Here is an 11,730-nt window from a genome sequence, read left to right on the forward strand (position 1 = left end):
GCACGTGCGCGTCCAGAGAAAAGCATGCGTACTGTGAAACCGTAAATTCAACGTTTGTATCCAAATTGTGTTTACTGAATCACTGAATTGTACATAACTAAAATGCTATTGCCAGGGAACCAAAAAGGTCCACGCATGCCGGATGCGAACGGGCGTGTCCACGGGTTGCGGATAGTGGAAAGGTCCTCAGATATGGCGGTTAGCTGCGAAATAAAGAGGAATGACCTGACGAATAAGCAGTCGCGAACAATACGGCTAAGGGAGAAAACCCTGACAGAAAATCCTGATCTTCCAGGATGGGGGTTAAGCGTAAGGCTAACAACCTTACCTCGTAAAAAGAATATTGTTGCGGATACCCTAACCCAGCCTCGGAATTGGAATGGAAATTTGGAATCGGGACGGCAGAGGAAAATGATAATGAGAAGGAAAAGGGATATAATACTAGCCACATGAAACATTAGAACCTTAAATAAACCCGGAAAACTAAAAGTAATAAGAGAAGAGCTGGATAAATACAGAGTGAACATAACTGCATTACAGAAAGTACGATGGCAAGGAAATGGAATAATTAGAACTGGGAATCATATACTGATGTACAGTGGAGGAAACACAACACTAAAGGCACAGGGTTTTTGTTACAAAAGTCGCTACAACCACAAGTCATTAAATTCTCACCTATCAACGATAGAATGTGTAGTCTAAGAATAAGAGGAAAATTTTTCAATACGACAATATTCAGTGCGTACGCGCCAACAGAAGAAGCAAGTACGGACGATAAAGAAGAATTTATACGAAATTAGAAGAAAAAATAAGCAAAGTGCGCAGGTAGGGAAAGAAGAGATTTACAGAAGCATGGTAGGAAAGGAAAGTCTACATGAAAACAGCAATGACAATGGACTGAGATCAATAGATTTTGCGAGTGAGAAGAATATGATCGTACTTGGCAACTCAGGAAAGATATACATAAAGAAACATGGACTTCCCCGGATGGAAACACAAAGAGCCAAATAGACCACATCATAATAGATAAACGACATGCATCAGACATAATGAAAGTAAGCAGCTGTAGAGGAGCATATGGGGATACGGATAACTTCCTAGTTAGGGCTACATATAGACAAAAAAATAGGTACAATGAAAAACAAAAGAAGAAAGACAGGAAAGACACAACATACAAGGAATGAAAGATAGAGGATTGCTGAATAAATACAAGAGAAAGTTAGAGGAACAGCTGGATATAGAAAGGGAAAATGGAAAGAAAGTAGCTTAGCTATAAAATGGAACATGCTGAAATGCAGCATCAACAACGTGGCTGAAGAAAGCTTAGGAAAGAAGAAACGGGAGAAGAAAGCGGAATGGTTTGATGAAGAATGTGAAGCAGCGATTAAAGAAAGAAACGAAGCCAGAAATAAAATGATACGGAGGCGAACAAGACAAACAGTTAACGAATATATGAAGAGAATTCCAAAAGGACCAATAAGGAAGGGAATTTGAATATGGATGACCATACAATAGAACGAACAAGAAAGATTAGGTACCTGGGAACGACAATCACCGAAGACAATAAAACAGCAGAGGAGATGCAGGAAAGAATAAGAAACGAAAATAAATGTTATTATGCATTACAGGATGTATTCAAATCTAGAAATGTCAGCAGAAAAACAAAGTTAAGCCTGTACAATACCATACTAAAACCACTAGTCATGTATGGTTCGGAAAGTTGGGTAATAACCACGAGAGAGGAGGAATGGCTAGTGAGATGGGAAAGAAAAATCCTGAGAAAAATATATGGACCAATAAGGGAGAATAACGCATGACACATTAGAACGAATTCGGCATTGCAAGAACTATACGACCAACCAAATATAATTGCAAGAATCAAACAAGGAAGACTAAGATGGGCAGGATATGTAAAGCGCATGCAGAAAAGTAGAACTCCTAAGAAGGTGTTTGTAGGGAAACCAGGCGGTCAAAAGAGAAGAGGCAGGCCTAGGAACAGATGGATAGACGACATAGAAGAGGATATAAAGAAATTAGGAATTAGGGCTGGAGAAGAAAGGAAGAGAATCGAGAAGAATGGAGGAGGGTGGTTAGGAAGGCCAAGGCCCTTCAAGGGCTGTAGCGCCGACCAGTAAGTAAGTAAGTAAGTAAGTAAAATGCTATTGTACACTGTAAGGAAGCAAGGAAGATATCAAACAATATAGAATCGTAAGACTTATTGAAACTGAAATAATCCAATTCTCTGTATTAGTGTATAAGGAGTATTACATTTTTGAATTTATTCTCAAAGGAAAAAAGTGCGTCTTATAGACAAATAAATAAAGTAATTCAAGAGAAAAAATGGTTGGCTTAGGTAAGTGATAAAAGAATGGTGAAGGATAAAAGAAGAAAGGGATCATGAGACTAGTGAATGGTACAGAAACAACTTCTACTTCCAAGATGAAAAGGTTATCAGAAGATTGTAATTCATGAAAGGTTCTGGATTTGCAACTGCTAATGATCAAAAGATACTTTGAATATTACTAGTATAGTATTATTCGCAAGAATAGTGCAAAACAAAAGCGTATTTATTTTATACCGAAACGGTACACTAGTACACTTTGTCGGAAAGAAGAAAGAAAGATTGTAAGTTTTTTAGTCTGTTTCTAGTTTATGTGAAAGCCAGTAGAGGCACTAGTTGTTGTGTAAACAGCTAACAATGCAAATGGCGTCCACGAAAGTAGGTCGTGCATATTGTGTGATAGAACTTGCATCAACAGAATCTGTTGAGACAATGCAAAGACATTTTTTTTTACAAAATACAAGAAACAAGCACTGCATAGGAATTGCATCTCAAGCAGAATCCAGAAGTTTAAATCCGCTGGATGTTTGTGATCCATGAAAAGTTCTATCGAGAGTGGCAGTGGATAGAATCCGCTCTGTATTTGAAAGGAGTCCAAGAAAATCGACAACCTGAGGGAGGTAGAAAACTGAATGTGCCAAAATATGGACAATATGGAAGATTTGAGGAAATACATCTCTAGTGCAGTGGAACAGATAACCCACAGTACGTATTGGAACATGCCCAGTAAAGAACTGGATTAGCCTATCGGTCGGATATCTTCCGTGTTATCCAGGGTGCTCATATCCAACACTTGTAATTCTCTACAAAAACTTACAACCTTCATCTCTTCTTTCCGAACAATTTTCTTTTTGTATGTCGTTTCAGTACACCATTCTTTTTGAGTAACCCTGTATTATTATAAAAGCATTTAAGTAATAAACTATATATGGTTTAAACTTTAAAATATGAATCGTTCCTATGATTTTATTAGTATATATAATACGTAATTCGACATTTTTTTCTTACAAGACCGCCTTTCCAGGTATAAAGAAATATTTGTGATCATAGTGATATTGCTTTCCTTCTGATTTTTTATATAAAAATCTATCTTTTTTCACATAATACACTGAAAGACCAAGAAAAAAGATTGCTTTAGTATAAAGCAAAACTCGTTAAGAATTTTATTTAATAGTACATATAAGTAACTACTCTTTCCTTCCTTGAAGAGGAAAAACACACAAAGTTGCGAAAAGCTATTAAAGTGCAACTGTGCTAACAAATTTACGATCGTTCACAACATGAATATTTCGAATTCATGTACTATAGTATACTATATCACCAACTTGGTTTAGGGAAAACCACAATATCGTTAGTCATTGAGTTCAGTTTCCTGAAATGAATGTTCCGCTCTCAATTTGCTTCTGCCATATTCACATCTCAAGAATATCTTTATTTATTAAGTTTTACAAGTGTTTTTAATAGTAGTCAAGTATTCTATATCAGACACACCACTCTCTCTTCCTTCTTACTTTTAAACAGCAATAAACAAAACTATTTGTATTTTTCTGCTATTCTAATAGCTAATTGAGTAGTGGTGCTTTACTCCCACATTTTTACAAGAAATAACAATGATCAATATATTTAGCACAAATCCTTAACTTTAGTTCTTAAAGACTTTTGTTTTTGTATTCACGAAAGCGCACTCGCTTGCGAAAACAGGAGTCAGCCATCTTTCCAACTTAAAAGTGGAATACACACTACATAGTTGAATCGCATCATGTGGAAGTATATTACACATAAGAGAGTAACACCAAAAAATATTTGTAAATATTAATCTATTACTTCCAAATTGTCGTATTTTCATCATTTACACGATTGTAGGCATTTTATGATTTCTACACTACCATTACTAGACTAGTATCTTTTCTGAAATAGGCTTCTCATGTAGATAAGATTAGCAATTGAATCTAAAGTTGAACTAGGTAATCAAATTGATCACGTTTTAGTAGATAGAATAAGACAATCTAGCATAATTAATGTTCGGTCGTTTAGAGGGGCTGATTGTGACACTGATCATTACCTGGTGCAGCGATAATAAGAGAGAGATTATCGTTGAATAATGGAAATATTCAATGTCCGAAAACGGAGAGATTTAATATAAAGAAATTACAAGAGAGCCAGGTAACAGAGGAATACCAAATTGAAGCTTCGAATAAATTCTCGGTTCTATAAGATTCGGATCGGAGTACACTAGTGTTGAGAATACCTGGATTGAAATTAAAGATAGCATTAAAATTTCAGCAAAAGAAAAATTGAGACACGCAGAAATACGTAGGAACAAACTAGCAGAGGAGAGAAAACAGGCAAAATTACAGGCTACAAAATCCGAATGAAATAACTACACAAAATTTTGTAGACATCAGGCGAGAAACTTCCAAAATTTTAGAACAAAGAAACGCAATTTTTTGAAAGCTAAAGTAAGGAACTTGAAGATAATAGTAAAAATAAAACCATTCGGAATATGTATAAGGGGATCAACGAATTTAAGATAGGCTACCAACCTCGTGCTTATATATTAAAGAAAGCTGACGGAACAGTTCTCACTGATATGGATAGCATCTTAAATAGATGAAAAGATTTGTTTGACGATTTGCTTAACACGCAGCCAAAAATTAATGTGTTTGGAGAAAGGGAAATACACACCGCAGAACCGTATATCCCAGAACCTAACCGAATAGAAGTAGAAATCGCTATAAAGAAATTAAAGAAACACAAATCTACGGGTGTAGACGAAATTCCGGCTGAGGTAATTTTAGCTTGGGGCGAAAAATTGTGAAACAAGATACACAAACTCATTTTTCTTATCTGGAACAAGGAAGAATTATCACAAGAGTGGAAAGAATCAATCACTGTTCCAATTCACAAGAAAGGCGACAAAATTGACTAATAATTATCGAGGAATTTCTCTTCTGTCAACATCCTATAAATCCTTTCAAACATTCTATTAGCAAGATTGACCCAATACGCAGATGCAATTATTGGGGATTATCGGTGCGGATTTAGACGAAATCAATCAACTATCGACCAAATATTTACCATTCGAAACTACTCGAAAAAGAATGGGAATACAACTACCAGGTACATCAACTATTTATTGATTTTAGAAAGGCTTACGACTCGTTTAGGAGAGAAACATTGTACAACATTTTTACAGAATTTGGAATACCGAAAAAGCTAATTAGATTAATTAAGATATGTTTAAATGTTTCCCAAAGTAAAACCCGGGTAGGAAAATTTCTTCCACGGGCTTTCACGTCGAGAATGGCTTGAAACAAGGAGATGCCTTGTCGCCATTATTATTCAACTTTGTCCTGGAATACGCTAAAAGGAAAATCAAAGATAGCAACCACGGCCTAGAGTTGAATGGTCTTCACCACGTTATGGCGTATGCTGATGATGTAAATTTAATAGGGGATGATAGAACAATAGAAAGAAATGCAGAGATCTTATTAAATGCTTGCAGGGACACGGGTTTAGAAGTAAATACAGAGAAAACTAAATACATGGAAGTGCGTCGGGATCGTAACATGGCAAATTAGGAATGTGTTAAAATATGGAATAATGGTTTTAATAAAATGGATACTTTCAAATATCTAGGATCAATATTAACAGACGAAAAACATATTCATGAAGAAATGCAAACGTCGACAAAAAGCAGGGAATTCGTGTTATTATTCCATTAAAATTTACCGTAGTCGCGAATTCTGTCGAGGAATTTGAAGCTTAAAATATATAAAACGATAATCATGCCTGTTGTTCTGTGTGGTTGCGAAACATTGTCGCTTACTCTGAGTAAAGAACATAGACTGAAAGTATTTGAGTAGAAGATCCTGAAACGAATATTCGGACCCAAGAGGAACGGGAATGGGAATGTGGCGGAAAATTCATAACGAGGAACTACATAATTTATATGGTTTACCAAACATTGTTATGGTCATCAAGTCTAGAATGCTCAGGTGGGCAGATCATGTAGCCAGGATGGAAGAAAGTAGAAACGCTTTTAAAGTCTTAACTGGAAGAGCAATCGGAAAACGACCATTAGGAACCTAGGCGCAGATGGGAGGACAATATTAAGATGGATCTCGCAGAAATAGGAATACAAAGTAGAAACTGGATCCAGTTGGCTAAGGATAGAAGTCAGTGGAGAGCTTTTGTGAACGCGACATTGAACATCCGGGTTTCATAGGTCATAGAGTTAGTTAGTTAATTATTGCTTTTAAGATTAGGCTTTGAAGTCCATAGTTCAAAATTACTTATTTATCATCAGTCATTATTCTATAGTACTATACTAATGCCAATTGTATTACACATGTATTAAATACTTGAATTCTTTATTGCACTGTCCAAATAAACAATGTTACTCAATGTTATCTATTCTACTATGAAACATAGTGATAAATCTTTTTCAAATTAAAATTGCAGGTAATATGATCATAAAACATTCCTCTCTGTAAATAGCATGTTCAAAACACTTATATTATGATTTGCAATAGCTTCTGGCTTCTAGAACTATTAGTTTTTGAATTTTAATTATGCAAAAATTGCAAGAATTTTATTTGGAGTTACTCCTTTAAAAAGCTTAGACCTGAGACTGAGCTAAACTATTCCTTACAGTTCTTTCCCACATAATTACGCGCATAATGAAGGAAAACTATAGTAGTTATACCAAGTTTTACAGTTTCTATAGTCATTCTCAAAAGAAATAGTCATCAATTCTTGACTGGACATCATTGTACTCTTTTCCACGGAAAGTAAGAGAAGAGTAAGTAAGTATTAGAAATTAAGATCTACTGATAAAAGTAATACACATCCTGAAAAAACGTGTGGCAAACATCTTTCAACACTAATACGCTAAAATAAACCAAACTGATTTTCCATTTCTGACTACGTATTTGATCTAATAAAATGTTTGCTGCATTTCTTAAATAAGCACCTTATGTGTGCATTAGTCAAGTTAAAAAGAAACGTGTGGCAAGAATATTTCAACACTAGTATACAAAAATAAACCAACTGATTTTCGGTTTCTAACTGCGTATTTGGTCTAATAAAACTTTTGCTCCATTTCTTAAATAAGCACTTTATGTGTGCATTAGTCAAGTTAAAAAGAAATGTATGGCAAGAATCTTTCACCATTATTAGTACACAAAAATAAACCAAACTGATTTTCCATTTCTGAATACGTATTTGGTATAATAAAATGGTTGTTAAACAAGCATCTCATGTATGCATTAGTCAAGTTAAAAAGAAATGCATCACATTTCTTACTTTAAATGATGCCTAATACAATATACAGTACATTTTTGACACATGCCCAAATAATTGTCTACAGAGTAATAAAATGTCTGCAAACTAATAAGTCACAGAAAGTATTATCCATGCGAAAAATACGCACTAACTTGTGCTAAGTGGTTATTATAAGCAAGAATGTTATATATTCCGGTTCAGGGCAAGATGGGTTTGGTGGGTCCGCACCGGGTTGTAACCGCAAGGAGCAGGCACAAAGCAGCAGTGAGTATTCGCTAAAACGATGGCTCGTGTGAAACGCACTCATCAACTTGTGCTAGGTGGTCGCTGCTAAAGAGAATACTCAAATATATTCTAATTGTGCAGACTTGTTGTTGGAAAATTACTACATCTTTCTTCGAAAAATATTAAACAATTCTAAGGTTCCAGCAGATTTACAAGTAGTTTTAACACTGTGTGTTGTGCAATAGTGCTATAGAGATTGTTAGGAGTGGTACTTTCATGGACTTTATTTCGTTTTCTGATGTATATTTTTGAATTTTACTCTGTTTTTATATTGTTTGAATATGTACAAGAGATATACGCTATACTTGATAAAGACACTTCGTATAGCAGAAATTAATGTGAGTATAAGCATAAAGAATAACGCGACTTCATACCAGTAGAATATACTAGTAATTATTTCATACATATAACCTTTATCTCCCGAGGATAAATACAGCTTTCCTACGTGTACATAAATATAACAACAGGATATTCATGGGAGAAACTTCTGCTGCTGATTTATATCTAAATTAACGCAAAGAGCACGGTAGCTTAGTGGTACAGTGCTTACCTCTGGTGCGTGGGACCGCTGGCTAGATGTCTGGCCCAAGTAAGTTTGTGGTGAACAACATCGTGATTCCACCAATTCTTATATCTTCATTCACTTGGCTTAGTTATCCGTCTCCCTTAACCTAACGGGCATAATCATGGGACGTTAAACTGAAAGATTTCATTTCATTTTCATTGTTGAACTAACGCCATTTCTCAACAAATAACAACTAGTCTTACAAGTAGTATATGCGTTACTGTTAGAAGAAATCAAACAGCAATAGCTACAATCTCATAGTAAACGTTTCCTATTTTTATGCAATACATAAGTTAATAATAATAATAATAATAATAATAATAATAATAATAATAATAATAATAATAATAATAATAATAATAATAATAATAATAATAATAATACAGCAGTATAAAAACTACCAACTGCATCAAATTGGCAGCGAACGATATACTTTTTAATGTCACAAAAAATTCGATTTTCTCAAAAACTACGCATGAGATTTCACCTTCAAGAATGTTATTTTGATCATCTCGATGTGATCTACCAATTGGCTTATGTCTTGCCTTTCGTAAATTTCATATAGTAAAACCACAAAGTTTTTAAGAGTTGCTAGCTACAGTGTGGTCCGGCAGTGGGTGTATCCATAATTGATGTTTTCTAACAGTTTTAGGTTTTACCCACATTTATTTGGTAACATTGCTTGACATTGTCTGGCAACGTTGCTATCGATGTTCATTTATTTTCTGCTTGGTAACAGTTATTTGCAGTAAAGTTGGATAATCAACAATGTGTGATCAAAGTCCATACAGCATTGAACAAAGATAAGTTGTTGCGGTTTGGCTTCACGAAAGGCATTACACAGGTGACACTATGGAAAATGTTAAAGAGAAATTTACAGACCGATCTGGTAATAATCCACTAAGAAAAACAACAATGTCGGGGTGGAAAAAACGTGCATTTGCTACGGGCATCCGGAGTATCTCCACAATTCATCTGCGGGAACTTGGTGCAGAATTCAGCTATGTTACGACATGGATGGTGATAATACCGATGTTTATGACCCTTAAGACTCTTAAGACTTCAAGGTAACTGTGTAAAGACATTATACCATAACTAACAATATACTGTTGAAACTAAAGGGGGTACACGCCCACTTCCGGACCACCCTGTAGTATTATAATGAAATTCTTAGTTAAGGGGGCAGACTACTAAATATTTTTCAAAAGCTAACAATTTTTCTTTTGCCCGTTTTTCGCAAGTGAAAAGAGATAATGAAATTTAACTCACCATAATAATAGATAATGTTATTCTACACCCGAAAATACGAATTTGAAAAATTTTCAGTGTTGTCATCCATACAAATTATAGAGAGACAAGAATTTGAATTACCCAAAAATTTAGGTTCAGGCAGCGACTAGAAAATGAACTCAACGGTAATTGACGACTTGTCATATTGTCTTGGTTTCTTGTTAACTACTTTTTAAATAATATTTGTATTTATTGTGTAATAAACAGTACAATATAAATAATTTTGTAATAAACAGTACAAAGTAAATACAAATTTTATTTAAAAAGTAGTTAACAAGGAACCAAGACAACATGACAAGTCATCAATTACCGTTGAGTCCATTTTCCTAGTCGCTGCTTAAACCTAGATTTTCGGGTAATTCAAATACTGGTCACACTGTAATTTCTATGGATGGCAACACTGAAAATTCTTCCGATTTATATTCCCGGGTGTAGAATAATATTATCTATTATTGTGATAAGTTACATTTCATTATCTCTTTCCACTTACCAAAAACGGGCAAAATTAAAATTGTCAGCTTTTGAAAAATATTTAGTAGTCTGCCCCCTTAATGAATATCTCACCTTCAGTTTCACCGCAATAAACTGGCGTGATTATTGTAGAGCGTACGTTTCTAAATTTACAGAAAAGAAACTAGATTTTATCGATTTTCTCAAAAATTACAGATAAGAATTTACATTTACCCATATTTTCTTGTTTAGCTCAATGGAGTCTACTCACTGCTCTTTGTTTTATCTTTGCACTTGTTTTTCGCTAAACTCCAATAATATTGTTGAATGTCCAGCGAGGTTCTCATTTGCTCTTAAACGTACTAAATGGAAGTCTATTTGCTCCCTTTTGTCATTATCTAGAAAATACAGTATGTGTGTCACTAATAGGGATGTCTGTATTACTGTTAGAATAAGCCACGATCTGATATTTAACAGAGTATTTTTACATATATCTGCAGTACATAAATGTAACCATGAACAGTCTGTTCCAGCAGAGCTATCAATTATTATTGGCAAACAAACGGTATACTTTTTTTTAGCGCCACAGAAATTCGTTTGTGTCGATTTTCTCGGAAACTACGCATCAGAATACATGTAATTTTCTTAAGCTCGATATGATCTATTAGTTATTATTGTAAGGATCCCCACCTTCAGCGTAAGCACGTGTCAACACAACACGTGCTACTATTTACAAACAAGCAGACGAATAACTACAACAAAGAAGACACGAAACCAAGACGACGGAGCCCGAGCAGGAACGAGTCACCAGGAGACTATCTATAAATGCGCAACCTGAAGAGGAATCAGCTATCAGTTTGATCGCTGATCAAATAACCAACATCCGCTCCTGAGGTCGCCTTGGACTAGGGAATGCTAACTACAACCAAACCTCGTGAAGCTGCTTTGGGCTGAAGAGGTTCCCCGCAAGGCTCACCTAAAATCCTACAGGTGCTCTGGAGGCTGCTTTGAGTAAAAGGGGCACACCATACAAAACACCTTTCTCCTTCATCTTGGTCGCTTAGAAGGACAGACTTAATTAAATTGTTCTTTGTAAATTCAGATATTTGTGTTTAAATTTTGTAATAAAACTGGTGAAGGAGAAAACATCCGGACCGTTATTGACTCTATCTCAAAGGCATTACAATATGTATCTCGTCTTTGGACAATATTTTAGTTAAATAAAAAATAAAGATTAAGAGTGAATCATAATTTTTGGCTATATCTCATTTCCCATATAATGTACTGTTGTCTTGCTAGTATGATAATGAAGAGCTTTATAAGAGTATATTTCAGTATCGGTTTCACGTTAATAGATGGCGTGTGTTTGGTTCAGCTTCAACTTTAAAACTTACTTTTCTTTCAATTTTCTTGCATGAATTTTTTTCATCATTTTTTTCCTACTCAGTAAGGTCTATCGATCGGTATATGTATGATATTTAGACTTTTTTTTATTTTTGTTAAAACGCTAGTA

This window comes from Thermobia domestica, chromosome 16, assembly GCF_964235325.1.
Source record: "Thermobia domestica chromosome 16, izTheDome1.hap1.1, whole genome shotgun sequence".
In the NCBI taxonomy this organism is placed as follows: domain Eukaryota; kingdom Metazoa; phylum Arthropoda; class Insecta; order Zygentoma; family Lepismatidae; genus Thermobia; species Thermobia domestica.